The 24,325-nt window shown below is 39.4% G+C and overlaps 1 protein-coding gene across 3 annotated transcripts in view; it reads right to left on the bottom strand.

Annotated features, from left to right (window-relative positions):
• The window catches only part of PIK3CA (phosphatidylinositol-4,5-bisphosphate 3-kinase catalytic subunit alpha), a 92,820-nt gene extending 72,146 nt beyond the window's left edge, over positions 1-20,674 (bottom strand). The window contains exon 1 of one of the 3 annotated variants that reach the window (XM_061415328.1): positions 20,587-20,674. The gene's annotated coding sequence lies outside the window, so the exon portion shown is untranslated. Of the gene's footprint in view, positions 1-19,929; positions 20,019-20,586 lie in introns of those variants that run through there. The other 2 variants (XM_061415338.1, XM_061415344.1) reach the window with 2 other exon arrangements.
• Between the last annotated feature and the right edge of the window lie 3,651 nt (positions 20,675-24,325).

Raw genomic sequence — 24,325 nt, forward strand, 5'->3', positions numbered from 1 at the left:
TCAGTGGTGTCCGACTCTGCCAGGCTTCCCTGTCCACCATCTCCTGGAACTTGGCTCAAACTCATGTCCATTGAATTGGTGCTACTATCTAGCCATCTCATCCTCTGTTGTCCCCTTCTCCTGCTGCCTTCCATCTTTCCCAGCATCAGGGTCTTTTCCAATGAGTTGACTCTTTGCATCAGATGGTCCAAGTATTCGAGCTTCAGTTTCAGCATCAGTCCTTCCAGTGAATATTCAGGACTGAAACTGGTTTGATCTCCTTGCAATCCAAGGGACTCTCGCATCTTCTCCAACACCACAGTTCAAAAGCATCAATTCTTCAACACTCAGCCTTCTTTATGATCCTACTCTCACTTCCATACATGACTACTGGAAAAGCCATAACTTTGACTATACAGACCTCTGTCAGCAAAGTAATGTCTCTACTTTTTAATATGCTGTCTAGGTTTGTCACAGCTTTTCTTCCAAGGAGCAAGTGTCTTTTAATTTCATGGCTGCAATCACCATTGGCAGTGATTTTGAGGCCCATGAAAATAAAAGTTTGTCACTGTTTCCATTGTTTCCCCATCTATTTGCCATGAAGTGATGGGACCAGATGCCATGATCTCAGTTTTTTGAATGCTGAATTTTACGCCAGCTTTTTCATTTTCTTCATCAAAAGGCTCTTTAGTTCCTCTTCATTTTCTGCCAGAATGGTGGCATCATCTGCATATCTGAGGTTATTGATATTTTCCTGGCAATCTTGAATCCAGCTTGTGATTCATCCAGCCTTACCATTTCGCATGATGTACTTTTCATAGAAGTTAAATAAGGAGGGTGACATATACATACAGCCCTAATGTACTCCTTTCCCACTTATGAACCAGTCCATTGTCCATGTCCAGTTCTAACTGTTGCCTCTTGACCTATATACAGATTTCTCAGGAGGCAGGTCAGGTGGTCTGGTAGTCCCACCTCTTTCAGAATTTTCCACAGTTTGTGGTGATCCACATAGCTTTGGCATGGTCAATAAAACAGAAGCAGATGTTTTTCTGGAACTTTCTTGTTTTATCAATGATCCAATGGATGTTGGCAATTTGATCTCTGGTTCCTCTGCCTTTTCTAAAACCAGCTTGAACATCTGGAAGTTCACGGTTCACATACTGTTGAAGCCTGGCTTGGAGAATTTTGAGCAATACTCCGCTAGTGTGTGAGATAAGTGCATTTCTGTGGTAGTTTGAACATTCTTTGGCATTGCCTTTCTTTGGGTTTGGAATGAAAACTGACCTTTTCCAGTCCTGTGGCCACTGCTGAGTTTTCCAAATTTGCTGGCATACCAACTGCAGCATTTTCATAGCATTATCTTTTAGGATCTGAAATAGCTCAGCTGGAATTCCATCACCTCCACTAGCTTTGTTTGTAGTGATGCTTCCTAAAGCCCACTTGACTTCACACTCCAGGATGTCTGGCTCTAGGTGAGTGATCACACCATCGTGGTTATCTGGGTCATTAAGATCTTAGCATAAAAATATTTATTTCACTTAACCCTTCAATTAATCCAGAATTTATTGTTATAGAAGATGAGATAAAAGATCAAATTCATTTTGTTTTTCTAACTATTTAATGCTCTCATAAACAATTACTGAATGTCTTCCTTTTTCTATTGATTTCTGAACTCCCTTTTTACATTCAGAATGTTTCTGGGATCTTTATTTCCTTTACCAACTTTACTATCAATGCTTATACCAGTATCCAAGTCCTTGATTTACTATTAGCATTTTATAGTATATTTTCATATCTGATAGGGCAATAGGATTAGCTCTCTGACATTTTTCTTCATTTTTCACTTAGAATTTATTTTACCTGTTTTAGTCTCTTGTTCAAATTTCTGACATTTTGAAGAATTAGGATTATGTTAAATTCATAGGTGTGCTTGAGACAAACTGGTACTTATAACAGATGCAATGACACTCTCCTCATTGTGCCCATACTGTGTCTATATTTCACTAGTTTTTAGGTTTCTTCACATGAGTTCATATATTTCTTATGAACATAATTTAACTCTCTTCGGTATATTGTTAAAAATTATTTCTTTTATATTATTTTCTAAACAATTATTGCTACCATAAAGAAGAACCACTGATTTTAAACTATTTGTCTTAAATCTAGTTACTCTATATTCTTTTCTTATTAAATCTAGTAATTTCTCAACTAGTTTTCCTACGAATGCAACTACATCATACTGAAAATGGGACTGTGTGGCTTCTTTTTTAGTATTTACTCCTTTTGTTTCTATTTCAAGTCTCACTGTATTGGTCAGAACTTCCAGAACAATGTTATATAATAATATAGTGATAATGGGTTTCCAAATTTTAAAAAATGTTTACTTCCCTAGTGTTTCACCATTAACCATTATTTCAGCTTTCAGTTTGATATATTTTGTTAAAACTTCTCTTTGTTCCTGGTTTTTAAAGAAACAAAAGGAAATTATTACTTTCTTTTCCATATTCATTGATATGATCTTTACTTCCCTTATTGGATTTATTGATCTATGAATTATAAAATTTCTTATTAAGACACCTCTTCATTTTTAGAATAATTTCTATTTGGTAATCATAAAATAGACTTAATATATTGTTGACTTATTTCCCCTCCTATTTTATTTACAGTTGCTATTTCATTTGAGTTCTACATCCTTGGGGCTTCCCTGGTGGCTCAGATGGTAAAATGTCTGCCTGCAATGCAGGAGTCCCGGGTTTGATCCCTGGGTCAGGAAGATCCCCTGGAGAAGGAAATGGAAACCTACTTGGATGGAGGAGCCTGGTAGGCAACAGCCTATGGGATTGCAAAGAGTCAGACACGACTGAGCTACTTCTACATCCTTGACGTTTGTTTGCATAAGCTCACTTCTGGAACATTGTGTGTGTGTGTGTGTGTGTGTGTGTGTGTGTGTGTGTGTGTATTAGTTGCTTAGTGTGTGTGTGTGTGTGTGTGTGTGTGTGTGTATTAGTTGCTTAGCCACAGCCCGCCAGGCCCCTCCATCCATGGGATTCTCCAGGCAAGAACACTGGAGTGGGTTGCCATTTCCTTCTCCATCTGGAACAAAGTATCATCCTGAAAATATCTCTTCAGTCACTAGCCACACAGCATCAACTTTTCAGGCTTATGAAACGTTAGTGGCTTATTCAATGTCATGCAGTTAGCAGGCAGGTTAGATATTCTGGTTCTGATCTAGCATTACAAGCAAATGTCCTATTTCACTGTATCAAGCCTTTCCTCCCCTGCCAATGTAAGAAAGAGATCATGTCTTCATGGCCCAGGAGACATGTCTTCTGGACCAGCTAAAAGAGAGTAATATCTGGCAGCTCAGCTCTTTCAAGGGACTGAGGGGAAGTTCTTCTTCCCTTCACAAACCAGATGGGAATTCAAGAAGGGAATTCAAGTTCTTCTTCCCTTCACAAACCAAAGGGAATAAATATTACATAAGGAGGTAAGAATAACACATAGATTTGTCACCTTATTTATATTTTCTATCCTCTGGTCTTTCCATTTTTCTAGGTGAAAAAGCAAAAACCCATTTAGGTTTTCATTAAAGAAATTCTGTCTAGTATGGTTATACTTCCTTCAGCAAATTCATATGCATGTAAAAGAACAGATGGGAGAAAGGAAAGAAACATAAATAACAGTAAGTCTAGTGGTCATATTAGGACCAGATGTTGTGAGACAGTTGTAATTTCTAATATTCTATTTTCTTATTGTTCTAATATGATTTAAGACTAATCCATCTGGGGGATAAAGCAGATTTTTCAAAAGTGCCTTCAAAATCTGGGCTGAGAAAATGTGATCACCATATGTATATTTTTATTTAAAAAAACATAAGTTGCTGAATGATTAAACATTTTTTCCCCATTTATTCAATAAACCTTGTGCTTGGTAACATGCTAGTTCCTGGGTGTATAGCAGCAAACATCACATACATAGTCTGTGGATTCAGAGTCAACACTTTCCTGAAAAAAAGTCTCTTAAATCCCCCATAAATTACAACGTATGTTTTTTGTATACCACCTTGTACAAAAATATGTTTTGTGTAAAGATAATAATATATTAATACATACATCAATTTAGAACACAAAATTATATACAAAATATATAAAATGTATCTAGTATTTAAAATGCTGTGGATTTCCACATGTCCATGCATGTACCAGAGAGATGAAAATTTATTGTGGTCATGTCTATAGGCCACCTTAGAAATCAACACAATTGCTCAGCAAGTCTAAAACAACAGTTTCTCTTTCAACACTGGAACATGTTGCTGTTTCTTTAGTTCTGCACTAGAGAACTGGTATCAGAGGCCATACTGCATGAACATCACACATGTCTCAATAACAGAATCACACTCAACACAGTGAGTCCATACCTACGCACTGAAACCAGTTTGACGTAACAGCAAATTCACATCTTTAATTTCACGTCTACTTTAAGCAAAAGCTCAGTAGTGGAATGTGACTGCAATATTTAAATGATTGCTTTCATCATGCTTTTAGTTTTGGCTTGGTATTAATATGTATAACTGAATTCTTGTAAATTGAACGTGATGCAACTCCACTGTACTGATTAGATGTGGAACTTCAGTTTCCTAACCTGTGAAATGAAGAGAGGATGTGTACTGAAGTGCTACTGTGAAGATTAAGGGAGTAACATGCATAAAGTCCGTAACATTCCCCTTTCCCAGATTCATGATATTAAAGTTTGCTGCTGCTGGGTTTGAGGTAACTAAAAAAAATTTATATATTAATAGGTACATTTAGAAAATAAAAGAAACTTTCTCCCACAGACTGTCAATTAATTCTTTGTCAGTACAAGGGCAGTCCACTGCCATTTTTTTAAAAAAAACTTTTCCTTATGCCTATCATTTCCTCCCCTCCCCAAAGACACAAAATTCTATACAGTTTTACATGCATAAAAAATGCTTGGGAGTATGCTAACAATTCTTTAAGAGCAACTAATAATGGAAAATGTTGAACAATTATGCAAAAAATGATAGACACTTTCTTAAGCAATCTCTATATAAACTAATAAACAATAATATATGAAGTTTTTTAAAGTGTGCAGGTTTTACTGCTATTATTTTCCTGTTATATGATAGACTATGGATCATCAACTTGAGAAAAACAAATTACGTTGTATGACCATCAAGAGCGGTCTAGTTAAAACTGTTAAAAGCTAAAAGAGGTAAGAAAACAAATTCACACAGAGTTAAGTTACCAAAAACATAAATACTAACTGTCTCATTTATATACGGTGCCAACCATGGTACTGCAACCAGGTAGGTGATGCCACATAAACTTCCATCCATGATGCCAGGTAACTAGTTACCTTAGTGATTAAGGCAAAGACTTAAGAGATAAACTGATGAAAATATTCAGAACACATGACTGCTTTCCTTATTTTCATGTAAATGACTTGTAAGGTTTATACAATGTTCAGTCAGTGTAAACTAGGTAACGAACAGAATGAGTCACAAGAGTTAAATCTGTATTCATTAAGACTTCACAGGAAGTATAATGGAGAAGCTTTAAAACATGACATGAGAATTCTACAAAAGCCATGCAACACAACGCCTATGTGACAATATGACACAATCACCATCTAGTGCATGAAGACAGACAGGGAAAGAAAATACCTAGTAGCATGTAACAACTACTGCTTCAATTTGTTGTTTATTTGTTAAGTCATGTCCAACTGTTTGCGACCCCATGGACTGTAGCCCCCCAGACTCTGCTGTCCGTGGAATTTCCCAGGCAAAAACACTGGAATGGGTTGCCATTTTCTTCTCCAGGGGATCTCCCTGACCCAGAGATCAAACCCACGTCTCCTGCACTGGCAGGCAAATTCTTTACCACTGAGACACCAGGGAAGCCCCATGGTACAGTGCTATTAAGATAGTTGCTGGGGGGCAAACGAATGTCCAGAACCAGTGGCTTCAGAGGAATTCTATCAATTATATAAAGAAGAGCTAATATCCATACTTCTCAAACTATTCCAAAAAAACTGAAGAGGAGGAACACTCTCAAATTCATTCTATGAGGCCACCATTACCCTGAAACCAAAATCAAACTAATAATACTGCAAAAAAAGAAAATTATAGGTCAATATCTCTGATGAATATATATGCAAAAATCCTTGACAAAATATTAGCAACAGAATTTACAAATACATCAAAAGGATCATATACCATGATCAAGTGCGTTTTATTCAAGGGTTGCAAGGATAATTAATACCTGCAGATCAGTGTGATATCCCACATTAACGAAAGGATAAAACCACATGATCATTTCAATAGATGGAGAAAAAGCATCTGACAAAATCTGGCATCCATTCACGATAAAAACTCTCAGCAAAGTTGGTATAGTGGGAGCATATCTCAACATAATAAAGGCCATCTACGACAAACCCAGGGCTTCCCAGGTGGTTCAGTTGTAAAGGATCCACCTGCCCAGCAGGAGACATGGGTTTGATCCCTGGTTTGGGAAGATCCCATGGAGAAGGAAATGCCAACCCACTCCAGTATTCTTGCCTGGCAGGCTATAGTCCATGAGATCGCAAAGGACTGGACGTGACTTACTGACAAAACAGCAGCAGCAGCATGATAAACTCACAGCTAATATCATACTCAATGGTGAAAAGCTTTGAGCTTTTCCTCTAAAACCAGGAACAAGACAAGGATGCCCACTCTTGCCACTTCTATTTAACACAGTACTGGAAGTCCTAGCCACAGAAATCAGGCAAGGAAAGAAGTAAAACTCACTATTTGTAGATGCCACTGCTGCTGCTAAGTCACTTCAGTCGTGTCTGACTCTGTATGACCCCATAGACCGCAGCCCACCAGGCTCCGCCGTCCCTGGGATTCTCCAGGCAAGAACACTGGAATGGGCTGCCATTTCTTTCTTCAGTGCATGAAAATGAAAAGTGAAAGTGAAGTCGCTCAGTCATGTCTGACTCCTAGCGACCACAGGGACTGCAGCCTACCAGGCTCCTCCGCCCATGGGATTTTCCAGGCAAGAGTACTGGAGTGGGTTGCCACTGCCTTCTCCAATTTGTAGATGATATGATACTATATATAGAAAACTCTAAAGTTTCTACACAAAAATTATTAGAACATGAATTCAGTAAAGCTGCAGGATACAAGATTAGTTTATATGAGTCGGTTGCTTTTTTAATACACTAAGCAAGAGAGTTCCAGAAAAATATCTATTTCTGCTTTATTGACTATGCCAAAGCCTTTGACTGTGTGCATCACAATAAACTGTGGAAAATTCTTCAAGAGATGGGAATACCAGACCACCTGACCTGGCTCTTGAGAAATCTGTGTGCAGGTCAGGAAGCAACAGTTAGAACTGGACACGGAACAACAGACTGGTTCCAAATTGGGAAAGGAGTACGTCAAGGCTGTATATTGTCAGCCTGCTTATTTAACTTACATGCAGAGTACATCATGAGAAACGCTGGACTGGAAGAAACACAAGCTGGAATCAAGATTGCAGGGAGAAATAGCAATAACCTCAGATATGCAGATGACACCACCCTTATGGCAGAAAGTGAAGAGGAACTAAAAAGCCTCTTGATGAAAGTGAAAGTGGAGAGTGAAAAAGTTGGCTTAAAGCTCAACATTCAGAAAACTAAGATCATGGCATCCGGTCCCATCACTTCATGGGAAATAGATGGGGAAACAGTGGAAACAGTGTCAGACTTTATTTTTGGGGCTCCAAAATCACTGCAGATGGTGACTGCAGCCATGAAATTAAAAGACGCTTACTCCTTGGAAGGAAAGTTATGACCAACCTAGATAGCATATTCAAAAGCAGAGACATTACTTTGCCAACAAAGGTCCGTCTAGTCAAGGCTATGGTTTTTTCTGTGGTCATGTATGGATGTGAGAGTTGGACTGTGAAGAAGGCTGAGCACCAAAGAATTGATGCTTTTGAACTGTGGTGTTGGAGAAGAGTCTTGAGAGTCCCTTGGCCTGCAAGGAGATCCAACCAGTCCATTCTGAAGGAGATCAGCCCTGGGATTTCTTTGAAAGGAATGATGCTAAAGCTGAAACTCCAGTACTTTGGCCACCTCATGTGAAGAGTTGACTCATTGGAAAAGACTCTGATGCTGGGAGGGATTGGGGGCAGGAGGAGAAGGGGACGACAGAGGATGAGATGGCTGGATGGCATCACTGACTTGATGGACGTGAGTCTGGGTGAACTCCGGGAGTTGGTGGTGGACAGGGAGGCATGGCATGCTGCAATTCATGGGGTTGCAAACAGTCAGACACAACTGAGCGACTGAACTGAACTGAACTGAATAATGAGCTACTAGAAAGTAAGAAAACAACCCCATTTAAAATCACGTCAAAAAGAATAAATTATCAAGGAATATACTTAACCAAGGAGATGAAGGACCTATATTCCGAAAACTATAAAACACTGGTGAAGGATAATGAAGATAATACAAAGTAATACAAAAAATCCTGTGTTCATGGACTAGAAGAATTAATGTTGCTAAAATGTCCATATTACCGAAAGCAACCTACAGGTTTAATGCAATTCCTGTTGAAATATCTAAGACATCTACAGAACTAGAACAAACAATCTTAAAATTTATATTGAACCACAAAAGATCCCAAATAACCAATACCATTTTGAGAAAAAAGAACAGAGCTGGAGTTATTAAGATTACGCTAAAAAGTTACAGTTATCAAATCATCAAGGTATTGGCACAAAAACAGACAGGTTCATGGAAGAAAATAAAGAGCCCAGAAATAAATTCATGCACCTATGGTTAATTAATCTACAACAAAGGAGACAAGACTATAGAACAGAGAAAAGACAGTCTCTTCAATAAGTGGTGCTGGGGAAAATGAACAGCAAAAGGATGAAATTAGAACATTTTCTCACACCATAAGCAAAAATAAACTTAAGATGAATTAAAGACCTAACTGTAAGACTGGAAAACATAAAACTCCTAGAAGAACACATAGGAAGAACAATCTCTGACATAAATTGTAACAGCGTTTTCCAGATCTGTCTCCTAAAGTCAAAGATAAGAAAAGCAAAAGTGAAACCTAATTAAGCTTAAAAGCTTTTGCATAGCAAAGCAAACCATCAACAAAACAAAAAGACAACCTACAGAATAGGAGAAAATATCTGCAAATGATATGACCGATAAGGGCTAACATCCAAAACATATAAAGAGCTCACATAACCCAACACCAAAAAAAAAAAAAAAAAAACAAACCCAAATAAAAAGTGTGCAGAAGACCTGAACAGACATTTTCCCAAAGACGACACACAAACAGCCAACAGGCACACAGAAAGATGTTCAAGCTTGTTAATCGTTAAAGAAATGCAAATTAAAACCACAACTGAGATATTACCTCACACCTGTGAGAATGGGTATCATCAAAAACACCACAAATAACAAATGTTTGTGCAAATGTGGAATAAAGGGAACCTTTGTACACTGTTGGTGGGACTGTTAATTGGTGTGGCCACTGTGGAAAAACAGTATGGAGGTTCCTCAATAAACTAAAAATAGAATTGTTATGTGATTCAGCAATTCCTTTTCTCCTGGGTAAAATATCCAAAGAAAACAAAACTATAATTCAAAAATATACATGTACCCTAATGTTCATGACTATTGCATGCTTAGTCACTCAGTCATGTCTGACTCTTTGGGACCCTTTGGACTGTAGCCTGCCAGTATCCTCTGTCCATGGGACTTTTCAGGCAAGAATACTGGAGTGTGTTGCCATTTTCCTCCTCCAGGAGATCTTCCCGACTCAGGGATTGAACCCACATCTCCTGTGTCTCCTGCACTGCAGGCGGATTCTTTACCAGCTGAGCCATCAGGGTCATACTAACATTATTTATAACTGCCAAGAGATGGAAGCGACTTAAGTGTCCACCAACAGATGAAAACGGATGAAGATGTGGTATGTATGCATACAATGGAATATTACTCAACCATAGAAAGAATGAAATTTTGCTATCTGCAACAACATGGATGAACCTCAAGAGTATTATGCTTGGTGAAATAAGTCATAAAGAGCAAGAAATATTCTATGTTATCACTTACACATGGAATCTAAAAAATAAACGCCAGAATATAATAGAACAGAAACAGACTCACAAATATTGAGAACTAGCGGCTTGCAGTGTGGAGGGAGGAAGTGGAGGAGAAATATAGGGGTAGGAAGTCAAGAGCTAAATATTAATAAATATAAAATAAACAGGCTGTAAGGACATACTGTTCAGCATATGAAGATAGCCAATATTTTATAAAAACTTTAAATGGGGTATAATCTAGAAAAACACTGAATTTCTATGTTGTTCACCTGAAACTAATTTAATATTGTAAATCAGTCATACTTCAATAAAAAAAGAAAAAAGCTATCTGTTGGGGATTCTGAGATTCTACGAATGGACAGGGAAAATTAATCCATAGGAAGCTGAGATCAGATGTGAAAAATGTACATCCATTTACTTAATTCCTTTCTGTCTACAAATCCCTCATTTCAATCACATTAAATCTCTATATGCTAACTTCTCTTAGGTATGAAATTGAACTCAAATTCTCAGAGTTGAGTATGAAACTTTAAAAAACTGTAGTAGAACAAAAAGCAAGCAGTAATGTCAAGAAGTTTGTTAGCTGCTGCAGTTCCTAAGTTGCTTCAGTCGTGTCTGACTCTGTGCAACCCCATAGATAGCAGCCCACCAGCCTCCCCCATCCCTGGGATTTTCCAGGCAAGAACACTGGAGTGGGTTGCCATTTCCTTCTCCAATGCATGAAAGTGAAAGTGAAGTCGCTCAGTAATGTCCAACTCTTGGACTACCCCATGGACTGCAGCCTACCAGGCTCCTCCGTCCATGGGATTTTCCAGGCAAGAGTACTGGAGTGCGGTGCCATTGCCTTCTCCGGATGTTTGTTAGATAGGAACCTTATCATTCATTCTTCAGAGACAGGATCCATTAGTAAATTCTCAAAATGGCCAGGATTCAATTCACTACAAAATGTTAAAACCCCAAAATGAACCAATGAACATGACATGGTTAGCGCTCTCAAGTAGCATACAAATATTTGCTGAGTGCTTACTATGTACTCAGAGAAGGCAATGGCAACCCACTCCAGAACTCTTGCCTAGAAAACCCCATGGATGGAGGAGCCTGGCAGGCTGACAGTAAGTATTGTTCTAAATGCTTTCATGTATTTGGCATTTAACCTTCATTATAGTATTATGATGTAGGTACTGTTATTATCCCTCTTCTACGAACAAGGAATTATATATTAACCCAGAGAGGCCCGGCATGCTGCAGTCCATGAAGTTGCAAAGAGTCAGACACAACTTGGTGAATGAACAAGACACTATTTAACCTAGACAGGTAAATAATTTTGCTATTACAAAACTAGTAATTTTGATAGTCTGGTTTCAGAGCACATGCTCTTAGCCACTGTGACACATATTTAGGAAAAGAAAAATTAAACAAGCCTACACACACTGACCAGATTTTATGGATTTTCTAAGACTGTTCTGACTTTAAATATTCTGTACAGTTGTTAAGACTACTTGACCCCATTGTGACTGGGGAAAAATATTATCTGCAAGAGGAATGTACTCAACAGATTTATGTATCTGATATTTAAACTCAACAAAACACCATCACATGACCCATTTAGCTGTGCTTTAGTCACTGCACATCAGTAGATCATTTATCTGTATATAAGTAGTGTCTGTGAACAACACAAGGCTTTAGGCTCTCATTGCATAGAAGCAGTCAAAATTATTCACAGTGATTTTGAGTAAATCTTAAGTCCTACAATATCACTAAGGAAGTTGAAAGTTGGTCCCTTATACTGAAGAGAAAACAAACTACTAGTCTCTGAACCATAACATTACTAATACTATAAACTGCTTTGAATTTTACTACCACTGTTAATTATCAAGTAGAGAAACTGCTTTGATAAAGTCATGTCCAACTTTTACAATTGGTATATAGAAAAAGAATACAAATATCACTTTCATAAATACTTTAAGATGCTGCCTATCAAGGTATCAATTGCAAAAAAAAAAAAAGAAGCCACTAGATTTTAAGGAAATCTTCATATGGAAAATAAAATGATGTTACTATTAATCTTTACAATAAGTATAAAATGACAATGTGAAAATATAATTTTTCCTTTCTTTGCTGTCATATGTAGTTTGATTTCATACTGACTTTACAATAGTGCCTAATTTAAATCTTTTTCCCAATAATTTTTACCTTTAATGCTGATTTACTTTTGATGACATGTTCCATAAATCTATATTCCAGATAGTAGGTTATTTGGCAGAAAACTCGAAGGATTTTGTACCTGTCAAGAGGTTAACCTCCTAAGGAAAAAACCCAACACACACACAATTCACTTGCTTTCAGGCTAAAGGCAATCAATTGTTTCAAAATGCAACAGTACTTTCAGGTCTAGACCTGCAGTAAGTCCATCAGAAAAGCACTTGGAAAAGCATGATCTGTCAAAGAAGAACAACAGAAATCTGCTTAGCTTGCTGAAAAAGGAAGTACATAATCAAAATAATTCTACATAATATCTCATTACCTGAACGGTTTGCTGGTTAAAACCTATTCAAAAGTTGAAAGTGAGTGGTTTGAACATTTATAGAAACAACAAATCAATAGCATACACATCAGGAAACATCACTGTTTCCTGATTAAGGACAATTAGTTTTGTCATCTTTTCATATATTTTTATGCACAACAGAGGACACATCTAGAAAAAAGAGCCTTACTATGCCTCTGGAATTATGTTTCTAAGATTAGAATGTATTTTCTGAAAACCAACTAGTGGGATGGGTTACCAAAGGAAATAATGGGACATGTTTTCCTAGAAGTCTTTAACTAAAGTAAGGAAGATTGCCAATGGCTATTAAGGGTGCTGAGACAGGTTTGCAAGCCTTCAAAACCCTGGCAACTGGAGTGCAACGGATGATCTACTCTCAATGTCTGTCAGAAACTTAACTGCTCTCAGTGCCAACAACCAAAAAGGGCACGCCTACTGTAAGTTTGATCCTCCCAAGTCCCTGACAATTTTGGAGAGAAAGCAAAAAATCTTTCCAGTCCATTCTTTTCTGATGGCAGTTTTTTTCTGTCAGAATTTCACAGAAGGGCCTTCAAATACGTGCAAATTTATAAACAAGTAGATGAAAGAGATTTTCTCTTCTGAAGATAATAATAAACTGAGATAGGCCATCTTCCTTCTAGGGAATGGCTTACTTACTCTTCCCTGAAATAAAAAATAGGCTTTAAAATGCTAGGAATCAAACAAGTGCTAAGAGGTCAAGATCTAAGGCCAAAGAGCTAGATAGAACCTAGATTCTCAGACTCCTGATTCAGCGTTCTTCTAGGAAATAGCTATTCCTAACCTATCAATCTTTGTTAAACATGTCTACAAACATCAATAGAAATATGCAACTAGTTTACTTATAGAAAAATATCTCCTATAATTTGACTCTATACACAGTAAATGATCAACTGACACACAGCAATTTATTAATTTTCAGATAGTTTAAAGTATACAACTACTAACTGATAGATAAGTGTTTTGATCCCCAATTATGATTCCACTGCAAAAATATCACTTACTGATCACCTACTTTTGGGTAATGGCAAGCCACTCCAGTACTCTTGCCTGGAAAATCCCATGGACGGAGGAGCCTGGTAGGCTGCAGTCCACGGGGTCGCTAGGAGTCAGACACGACTGAGCGACCTCACTTTCACTTTTCTCTTTCACGCATTGGAGAAGGCAATGGCACCCCACTCCAGTATTCTTGCTTGGAGAATCCCATGGACAGAGGAGCCTGGTAGGCTGCAGTTCATGGGGTCACTAAGAGTTGGACACGACTGAGCGACTTCACTTTCACTTTTCACTTTCATTCATTGGAGAAGGAAATGGCAACCCACTCCAGTGTTCTTGCCTGGAGAATCCCAGGGACGGGGGAGCATGGTGGGCTGCCCTCTAAGGGGTCGCACAGAGTCAGACATGACTGAAGCAACTTAGCAGCAGCAACTTTTGGGTACTATGCTAGGTGCTAAGGATACAAGAATGAACACAGTCTCCTCCTGTTAAAAAAAATTTTATGCTTAAAATCATCCTTATAATATTGCTTTAAATCTCTATAATGCTTTATAAGGTGCATTTCTCTACAGAATTTTACTAACCCCTGGTGAGTTTGGCAAGAGAATATGATCAGAACAAAATGTTTCTATCCTAATGCAGCTATTTTTACATCACAACACTGACTTCCTTGGTTTCCACTACACAAATATTTAAAATCTGAAGTGTACCAGATAAAGTGTACCAGATAAGCATGGTCTGTGAGAATACTTAACTTCTACCTTTTTAAAAATCCCACACTTATTTCAAATGGTAATGCTGGCCCTAACACAGTGATTCCTTTGTAACAATTCCAATTAATATTAATACTAAAAGACACTAAAACGTAACCTCTTATAAATGACTGTAATTTAGATAAACCATCAAGCTAACTAGCAAAATGATATGAAGAGATGAGTATTTAATTGTCAGACCAAACGCTGAAGTGTGTTATTCCTGTACTAGGTATAAATTTAAAATAATTAGTATGTATATATTTTCTTTTAAATAATTGTATAGAACTTGGATTACTTAAATTATCTCATTAATTATATGAGTTACTATAAAGTAGCATATTAAAGAGCGGCAAAGATGTGATATGGTCTGCCTCCTTTCCCCTATAGACAAATACAAAGTAGCAGTTTGGGATTGGAATTTGGTCTTTCAGCCATCCAAACCAGAGCATTATAATCCATTCTAAAAACAGTTTCACTGTAAGAAACATTAAACTTGAAGAAAAAGCTCTAAGCCACCACTTCTATTATAAACTTAGAAACTTTTTATTAAAGTATTTTGACATTATACTCAAACTGTACAGTTGAGGACAGGGAGAGAGAACACATAAAAATTTGTTAACCAGTATCAACTGATTCATATTAATAAAGGATTAAATACAAATAACTTAAGTGGCTATAAAACATTATCAGTTTATCTAAGGCTGAATAACCTTTCTGAACGATGGAAACCACAAGCCTTTAAGTCGAATCCTTAGACTTCACTGTGTGTTGCCTCATGCTTCTTTTTTAATACCCTTAAGACTTCAGTTTCTCCTAACCACTATTTTTAATTTTTATTACAGTATCTTTTCTTAAAAGATAATAAAGTTCACTTTAAACATAAGCTTAAGGGACTTCCCCGGTGGTCCAGTGATTAAGATTCCGTGCTTCCACTGCAGGGGGTGTGGGTTTGATCCCTGATTGGGGTACTGAGATCCCACATGCCCTGAGGTGTGGCCAACAAAAAAAAATAAATATATAAATGATACACTAAAGTCATTAAAAAATTAAAAACAAAACAAAGACATAAACTTAAGGGAAAACTCAGACAAGTCAATTTGATTTATACAAAAATAAGACTGGCATTAAGAAACTTCAGCAGAGATATTGTTACACTGTGTCACCAAATAAATAAAGGTTATCAAATAAATAAAGGTTAAAATAAACACATAAAATTAAGATACAACACTCCCAGAGAAAAATATCAATAACTTCAGTTTGCTAACTGATACCTGTAACTGCTAATCTGATGTCGAGAACAATCTTCTGCAACTGGTCCTGACCAGAGGTAAACTTCCTATATCTCCTGGAAATTACTAAATAAAATTACTACTTACTAAATAATTTTTACTAAAATTTACTAAATAAAAAAAACTCCCTGAATTTTAAGGTCTGGCAAACAGAGACTTCACCAAAATCTGAGTCTTTTTTGTAAATTATCCTTAGTTTTAATCTGTTCCATGTTTTTGGAATGGCCAAATCTGATTTTACTGATCTTTGGCGATGGTATAAGGTCATCAGTTCAGTCTCCCTTTCTCCATATTATGTATTATGATATATAAATAGCTTGATACTTGCTATCCTGTCATGGTGGCTTAGTCACTAAGTCATGTCCGACTCTTGGGACCCATGGACTGTAGCCCGCCAGGCTCCTCTGTCCATGGGATTTTTCCAGGCAAGAATACTGGAGTGGTTTATCATTTCCTTCTCCAGGGGATCTTCCCCACCCAGGGATCAAACCTGGGTCTCCTGAACTACAGGGAGATTCTTTACCGACTGAGCTACCAGGGACACTCCTGTCATGGTTCAAACTTCAAGGCTTAATTACTTCCCAGGCAGGTTAACTAACACCTGGGTGTTTGACAGTGGAATAGGGTTCTAAGAAAATGAAACTAAAAGCCACGTGGTTCTTGGTCCCTAGTCACACCTGTAAAGTTAGCAGTCAGCAAAGTGGAAAACAGGATATATTACATAAACTATCTTTTTTCTTATCTTAGATAAGTCCACTCATGAGATCTAACACTTTCAAAGGGGAAAGGAAATGAACATGTATTAGGCATCTGATCCTGGCCAAAACTTTCCTGGATCGACACTCATTTAATTCAACAAAAACAAAAACAATAACAACTCTGTTGAGTAGTAATTACTCTCATTATACATATTAAGAAATCTGTCCAAAGTAATTCTGCCAGTAAGCACAGAAGCCAGGGTTTGAACCAAGGAGGTTCTGCTGCTGCTGCTGCTAACTCGCGTCAGTCGTGTCCGACTCTGTGCGACCCCATAGACAGCAGCCCAACAGGAGGTTCAGATTTCCCAAAGTCAGTATTTTTAGTACTCATAGGTTTTTAAGGCTAAAGCACTGAGTAGTACCATGTAGAGCATTCAGTACAATTCCCCTATTACAGGTGAGGAAACTGAGGCCCCAAAAGATTGAGACTTGCCCAAGGACACACTCTTGTGGTGAGGTTAGGATCTGAATTCACATCTCCTGATTTCTAGTACAGTTCTGTGTTTAATTATTTGTGTGGAGGGGTGTGTGTGTGGGGGGAGTTTGAGTGTCACTCTTGATATAATTTATATGTTCTTTAGAACATCCCAAATGTCTCCAATTAAAATACATGTGTGTGGCAGGTTAGGGGTGTATATTTTTAGTGAACAAATATAGTATAAAAACTCAATAGGCATTTGTAAATTATTGTTGTAAAGAAGTCTGTTGTGAATATATTTATTCAGTGAATAACTCTATTATGTACTGGCTACTGTGCTTGACAATGAGAACATAACTGTATAAGATAAAACCCCTACCGTTCTCATGAAATTTACATCTTGGTGGAAGATACAGACAAATAAATTGGCAATTGCCAATGCACTGAGTCAATGCTCTGAGAGTAGGAGCACAAGATGTTATGGGAACAGGAAGCAAGGGCACCTGACCCAGACTAGACTTTTCAAAGGAACTGATATGAAAAATGAGGAGTCAGCCAGTTAAACAAGGGGTATGGAGTGTGCAAATGTCTCATGAAAAGCAAATAGCACTGGCATGTGAAGCAGGAAAAGGCCAAGGGAGCTGTAGGAAGAAAAAGGAGAGATGAAATTAGAAGAAAAGAAACAAATTATACAGGTCTTAGAAAGCAAGGGCTTTACAATCGTGTCTATTAGAATTACCTGGGGAACTTAAACAGATGTCTGGGCTCCATCTCAGACCAATTAAACCAGAATCTCCAGGAAGGAGACCCTGGCACTGATATTTTTAAAAAGCTAACTAGATGATTCTAATATGTGGCCAGGATAAAAAACCACTGTTTAAGCTATAGGGGGAATTAAACACATCCATTTATTATTACAAATAAGGGAAAAGGTGATCTATGGGCTCTAGTTTCTTTATAAAAAAGCAGGCTGAAAAAAAAAAGCAGGCTGGAGCAAGTTAGAGGTAGCATAATAAAACGAAAGGAGTCACAAAGCATTCATTTTGTCAATGAGTCTGTCACCTGATACTTGTCTGACCTTAGATTAAAATGTCATTTCTCAGAGACAGCAATACTGCCTTCTCTACAGGATTGTTTTGTAGCTCAAGACAAACATACTTAAAAAAACAGCTCAATAACTATACTAATATGAACCTTGATTTTCTAAGATTTATGCTTCTAAACTTGCACAAATTTAAGGATCATAAATATTTTCAGAGATAAAATCTTTTATGATGCTTAAGAAACACATTTCATTTACAGAATCACCCCTCCCTTGAAATTCAAGATATTTAAATAATAAAATAGAGAAGTGATCCTTGTAATGCTATTTTTGTTGCTAAAGAGATCAAACAGGATTAAGTTAGCCCTTTTCAAATAAACAGATCAACAGAGCAAATGACTTTTAAATGGTAATAGTAAATGTTAAAAAATCTTAATTCAATAAAGGAAACAAAGTGAACTCTTTTAGGAAATGTATGACCTATCTTACTATTTAAGTATTTTACTTGTAAATTTACCTTTTTTTTTTTTTTTTAAGGCAATACTTCTTTGGGATGGAGAGGCTCTTATACTGACAGGAAGGAAACTCTGCTTTAAGATGAGGTTGTTCCCAGGCAAAGCCATTGATTGCTCTTTTACAGTCCTCCTTTCACATATATCTAGCCCATGAGAAGATACACTCATGCAGTAATTCTTGGGTTTACAGCATTTGTATTAGTGACATCTCCTTAATGCTATATCTAACTTACTAAAAATTGAGAAAAAAAAGCTTTAGACATATAAAAACACTGTTCTGCATTTATATGTGGTTCATTTTTAATTCTTGAACTAAACTGATCGGAATGTCTTTCAAACTTTATATTCATAAAATCAATGATAAAATATTAAGTTAATTATTCATTTTCTTTTTATTTCCCCCATGATGCTATGACTGTTACCATGTGCTATCACTTCTTTCAATCATCTATTTCGTGATTTTAATAGGAAAACACTCTATTTTACAATGATGGAAAAACCTATAAGAAACTTTTGAAAAAACTTAGAGATGAAATTTAATTTTATCCAAAAAGGTGACATGAGAAAACTCAGAAAACCAAACAAAATACCCCCCACCCTACCCACCCCCCCCACACCCCCACTGGGCCCTCTTCAGATAATTCTGGCTGATGACACTGCAGAACAGTTAATCTGATAATTAAAATTTTCCAGAACATGTGATGTTTAGATAGAGATCTATGCTGTCAACCAGAATTCAATGATTCAGTCTTAAAAAATGTTAAAACTTGAATACAGACATATTAACAAATTCTTACACTACAGTTGCTTCTAGGATCCATTAATAAAGACGTGCTGTGATTTATACAAATTAAATTAGCAACGTGGTATCTTAAGTATTTTGTAGGTCTTTCCTTAACAACACGCAATCCAGTACATAAACAAATTTTGTACAGTGCAATGTAAGCAAATACCCAGAGAACCCAGCTTCTGAGCAGGAAAACATGCGACCGGTATTGCCCACAGTGGTTCAAATGTGGCCATAGTAATTACCCGATGACTTGAGTTAACAGAAGTTTACCTACCCAAGTTTTCCAGGGGTTCTCCGAGGCCTCACAAACTACGATTCAAAACATCATCTAGCAAACCCATGTACTGCATGTGCCCAAAGGCGCAGTGCTGGAATGAGGAAGCTTCACCAAACGAAATCACAGCTCTACTTCATTAATACGAAGGCTGTTTTTCACAGAAGCCCCTCTTATTGCGCTCCCCTTACCCTTTATATAAGTACGTAAACAGCTTCCCAATTACTGACATCCAAAACAGCTTTCGATTCCTAAGCCTGGTAACTAGCCATCATCACCACTATTCCTTTAGCATCCTAAAATAAACCCCTCAAGCCGCGATCAAAACACACTGGCTGAAGGTCTGGTGTTTACACAGTCCAATTCTGGGCGCTACCCTACCTTTCCGAGCCACTTAGGAGCTATAAAGCAGGCATCACATATTAGACTTACTAAAGACACAAATCGCGAGACAACGTCTCAGGTCTATGAATGAAATATCCAATACGTTTATACGTTTGATTGTCTCGGTTAAAAGGAAAAAAACAACTTCGAGTTGAAGGGTGGGAGAGGAACTATGGGCTACGGGGATGTAGCCTTCCAAGCCCCAGCCGGGCGATTTAAACCCAGTATGAGGCAAACGCAGGGTCGCCGGGCTGGCGCGGTCGGAGTCCTCGGGCGTGACAGCCCCTCAGGAAGAGCTCACGGTTTGGCACCCGGGATCGCTCACGCCGCGGTGCTCGCGGGTCGGGTGGATGTGCAAGGGTGCGGGGGACCTAGCCATCGCGGCCGGGGCGGCGGCCCTGGGCGCACTTCCTCAGTCTCTAGCCGCCCCATCCCCAAAAATGGGAGAGGAAGGAAACGAAGAGCGAGGCGGCGGCCAGAGGGAGAAAAGAGGGAGCGGCGAGCCCTCGCCTCTGCATCTGGGTGAGGCCAGCGGCAGGCGGAGGAGAGCGGGGATCGCAGGCGAACTCTCCTGCGGGCCGAAGCTGGGAAAGACGACGGGCGGGCAGCCCCCGCCCAAGACGGCGGGCGCGCCCGAGAGTCCCCGGCACCCACCCGGCCCCATCCCGACCGCGCCCGCTCCCGGCCTGTCCGCGTTCTACTCACGCTCGGGGCTCCTCGAAGCTCCGCGGCTCTAACCGCATCGGGTCCCAGCCCCGCGGGCGGCGGCGGCGGCGGCGCCGAGGGAGAGGAGAGCGGGCGGCACAGCCCCCGCCTCCCGGCCCCTCTCCCCCGCCGCTCCGGAGCTGCCCGGCCGGGCCCGAGCCCTGCCTCGCCGGCGGCCCCAGCCCCAGCGGCCGCGGCGGCAGCAGCCCGAGACCTCAGCGGCCGCAGCGGCGGCACCGGAACTGCCGCTTTCTCCTTCTCGCTGCCTCTCCTAGCTAGCCCCCGCCACACGCCCCCGCCCCCGTCTCCTTTCTCTGTCACCCCTGTTTTTTTTTTCCTTTTGTTTCCAGAATAAACTTTATTGGTCTCTTTTTCCGCTCACATCGTGTAAACAAACAACGAACTCTTCCCCACCCCCTCGACTCCCCCCTCCTCGGGTAGAGGAGGGTAAGAGATGAGGAGGGGCCGAGCCTACTGTGCCCCGGAAGCAGAGGACCAAAAGAGGGGAAGTGAAACTGCGGAGACCAGGAGGGGGAAGTGGGCAAATCGGGTAACAGTGTGCCAGTGCGCCTGCGCGTTGGTTTTGTGCCCGAAGTTTGAGTGGCTTTGTGGCTCATTTTCGTGCCGCGCTGGTGTTTAACGCTGTCGTCTTTTGCAGTGGCCAGGGTGTTTTGCCATCTTGTGGAGGCATAGGTGTACGAACAGCAGGGATGCGCCTATCTGTTTCTACGAGCTGTAGGTCTGGGTTGAGATACAGAAAAGCGTATCGGGAGCAAGCGGGTCCATTCACTTTTACGCCCATAGAGGAAATGAGACTCTCGTCTAGGGGAGAGGGGAGGGAACGTAGTGGCTAACCGCCTCCGTCAGTGGCTGACCAGAAATGGATATCGATACTAGAAAGAAGGCCTTTTACAAAACGTTGCTTCGCGTCCTTTTGCCAACGTAAGGTTAAGTTGTAGCCCATCCCGAAAGAGGAATGCGCTGCCATAGCCCTCTGCAATACTTTGACTCACTCAGGGAGACCTTTTGCAATGTCCTTTTTTCAGATCTGAATCAGCTTGTAGGATTCCATTCTGACCATTCAGAACACGTGCTTTTTTCGCTTAGTGCCCACGGAGACTTTAGAAAAACCATTTTGGTTCCAGATTCGATGCAGGGTGGTGGTTTAATATTGCGTGCCATAGAAGCTTCTTTTTGCTGGAGAGTAATAGGATCTGTTACTTTTTGAGATCACTACTGATAAGGGTCAGGTTTTAGGCGTGTTTCTCCCCCTAGCGGCCTTTCATTGTATTAAAAAGACGTGGAAACAGTGATTAGCAGAAATCTGCAATACAAGTCCTCAAACTCGGGCCCTCTCTTGCATTTTAAGTAGAGGACTTGAAAGTGACCCGCCCTGGAGATGTTACAGTCCAGCTTGTCATTCAGTGCAGAAAGCTGACCGATAACCAGTTTTGCTCAAACACCACACATCCTTACCAATCCTAAAAAAGAACCATTCCTTTATGTGGTCATAGTTTCGTTTGACTGTGTTTCTGTATTTCCTGTGCGTTCTCTCTTTTCTTAAGCTCTGGTTTTCATCTCATATTTCACGGGTCTAAGTTTCTAAATATTTTTCTTGAACCAGTGTTTTTCAGCACTTTCAGAACACTGTGTTACTGAAGAGAAAGGAATTTAAACAAACCAAAAAAAGCAATGATATTGAATTACTACTCAAAGGAAACATTAAGGCAGCATTTCCCAAATCTGTGTTCCCAGGCCCAGAGTTTAGTGAGATCTTAATAGGTGGTCCTTAGTGGGGAAAAATTGCGGTAAATACATGTTTTTTTCTAAAATTTATTTTAATAGATGGTACATGCGTTATATGATTTTTGTTATGTGATAACCTGCCTTTTGGGCTTCCCTGATACCTCAATTGGTAAAGAATCCGCCTGCAATGCAGGAGACATTGGTTAGATTCCTTGGTCAGGAAAATCCACTGGAGAAGGGATAGGCTACCCACTCCAGTATTCTTGGGCTTCCCTGTTGCTCAGCTGGTAAAGAATCTACTTGCAATGTGGAAAACCTGGGTTCGATCCCTGGGTTGGGAAGATCCCCTGGAGACCGGAAAGGCGACCCTCTCCAGTATTCTGGCCTAGAGAATTCCATGGACTGTATAGTGCATGGGGTCACAAAGAGTCCGACAGGACTGACTTTCACGTTCTTCCACTTTTCAATCTGCCTTTAAGAAATTACGTGTCACAACATGTGTCATGCTTCCCAGTGGCGCTGGCGGTAAAGAACCTGCTTGCCAGTGCAGAAGACTTGAGACTCAGGTTCCATCCCTGGGTTGGGGAGATCCCCTGGAGGAAGGTATGGCAATCCAGTCCAGTATTCTTGCCTGAAGAATCACATGGACAGAGGAGCCTGGTGGACTGCAGTCCATGGTGTCGCAAAGAGTCGGACACAACTAAAGCAACTTAGAACGCAAGCAGTTCACAACAGAAAATGTTATACCTGGTACTTGTATGCTTACTCAGTGGTACAGGATTAACGTTTACTGCTGAAGTCACAATTGCTGTATTTGGTTTATATGGTGACCATTGATATGTTGTCTGCTTTATCTTGCTTCTGAAGGTGTCTGCACTGTTCTTCAGTGTTTATGTTAGGCCTCTATATGATGAAATGTGTTGCTTAAGGTCTTGAGACTGAAAGAAGAATGTTTTACAGGAATAATTGAAATTGTGATTCTCAGACTGTAAGACAAAAAAAAAATGGAATACTTTAGAATTAAAGAGCTGTTTTCTAAAGTAAAGAGGTAGAATGTCCAAGGTGACACTGTTGTTCCATTCTAACACATTGGAGGTATTTAATAATAGTTACTTGCCTTTTGGTTTTTTTCCATTGAAAATAAAGATAACTGATACTAAAATGTGTATTGTGCACTGAAACATACTCTGTAACAAACACTGAAATTACAGCTACGCTTTGAAGTCATTTGGAAACAAGAGTCAACTTGATTATGAAGCAATATACTCTGGATTTATAAAATTGACAAGTCAAACAATAAAAACACACCAAAGGAAAACAAAAATGAACTACCATGTAGCACTTACTAGTTTGGTTATGATCAGAAAACATACTTTTAAGATGTCAGTTCTTTTCTATTTGTTAAGGTTTATTTTGCTTGAGTATCTTGGTAAATGTCCTTTTGTTGCTTACTCGCTAAGTCGTGTCTGACTCTTTGCAACTCCTTGGACTGCAGCACGTCAGGCTTCCGTCTTTAACTGTCTGGGAATTTGCTCAAATTCATGTCCATTGAGTCGGTGATACTATCCAGCTGTCTCATCCTCCATTGCCCCCTTCTCCTCCTGCCCGCAATCTTTCCCAGCATCAGGGTCTTTTCCAATGAGGCAGTTCTTTGCATCAGGTTGCCAAAGTATTGGAGCTTCAGCTTCAGCATCTGTCCTTCCAATGAATATTAAGGGTTTGATCTCCTTGCTGTCCAAGGGATTCCTGAGAGTCTTCTCCAGCACTGCAGTTCAGAAGCATCAGTTCTTCAGCCCTCAACCTTCTTTATGCTACAATTCTCATATCTGTACATGACTACTGGAAAAACCATAGTTTTGACTATATGGACTTTATTGGCAAAGTGATAGCTGTTTTTTAATATGATGTCTAGGTTTGTGGCAATCCACTCCAGTACTCTTGCCTGGAGAATCCCATGGACACAGGAGCCTGGTAGGGTGCAGTCCGTGGGGTC

The sequence above is a fragment of the Bos javanicus genome, chromosome 1 (genome assembly GCF_032452875.1).
Source record: "Bos javanicus breed banteng chromosome 1, ARS-OSU_banteng_1.0, whole genome shotgun sequence".
Lineage (NCBI taxonomy): Eukaryota > Metazoa > Chordata > Mammalia > Artiodactyla > Bovidae > Bos > Bos javanicus.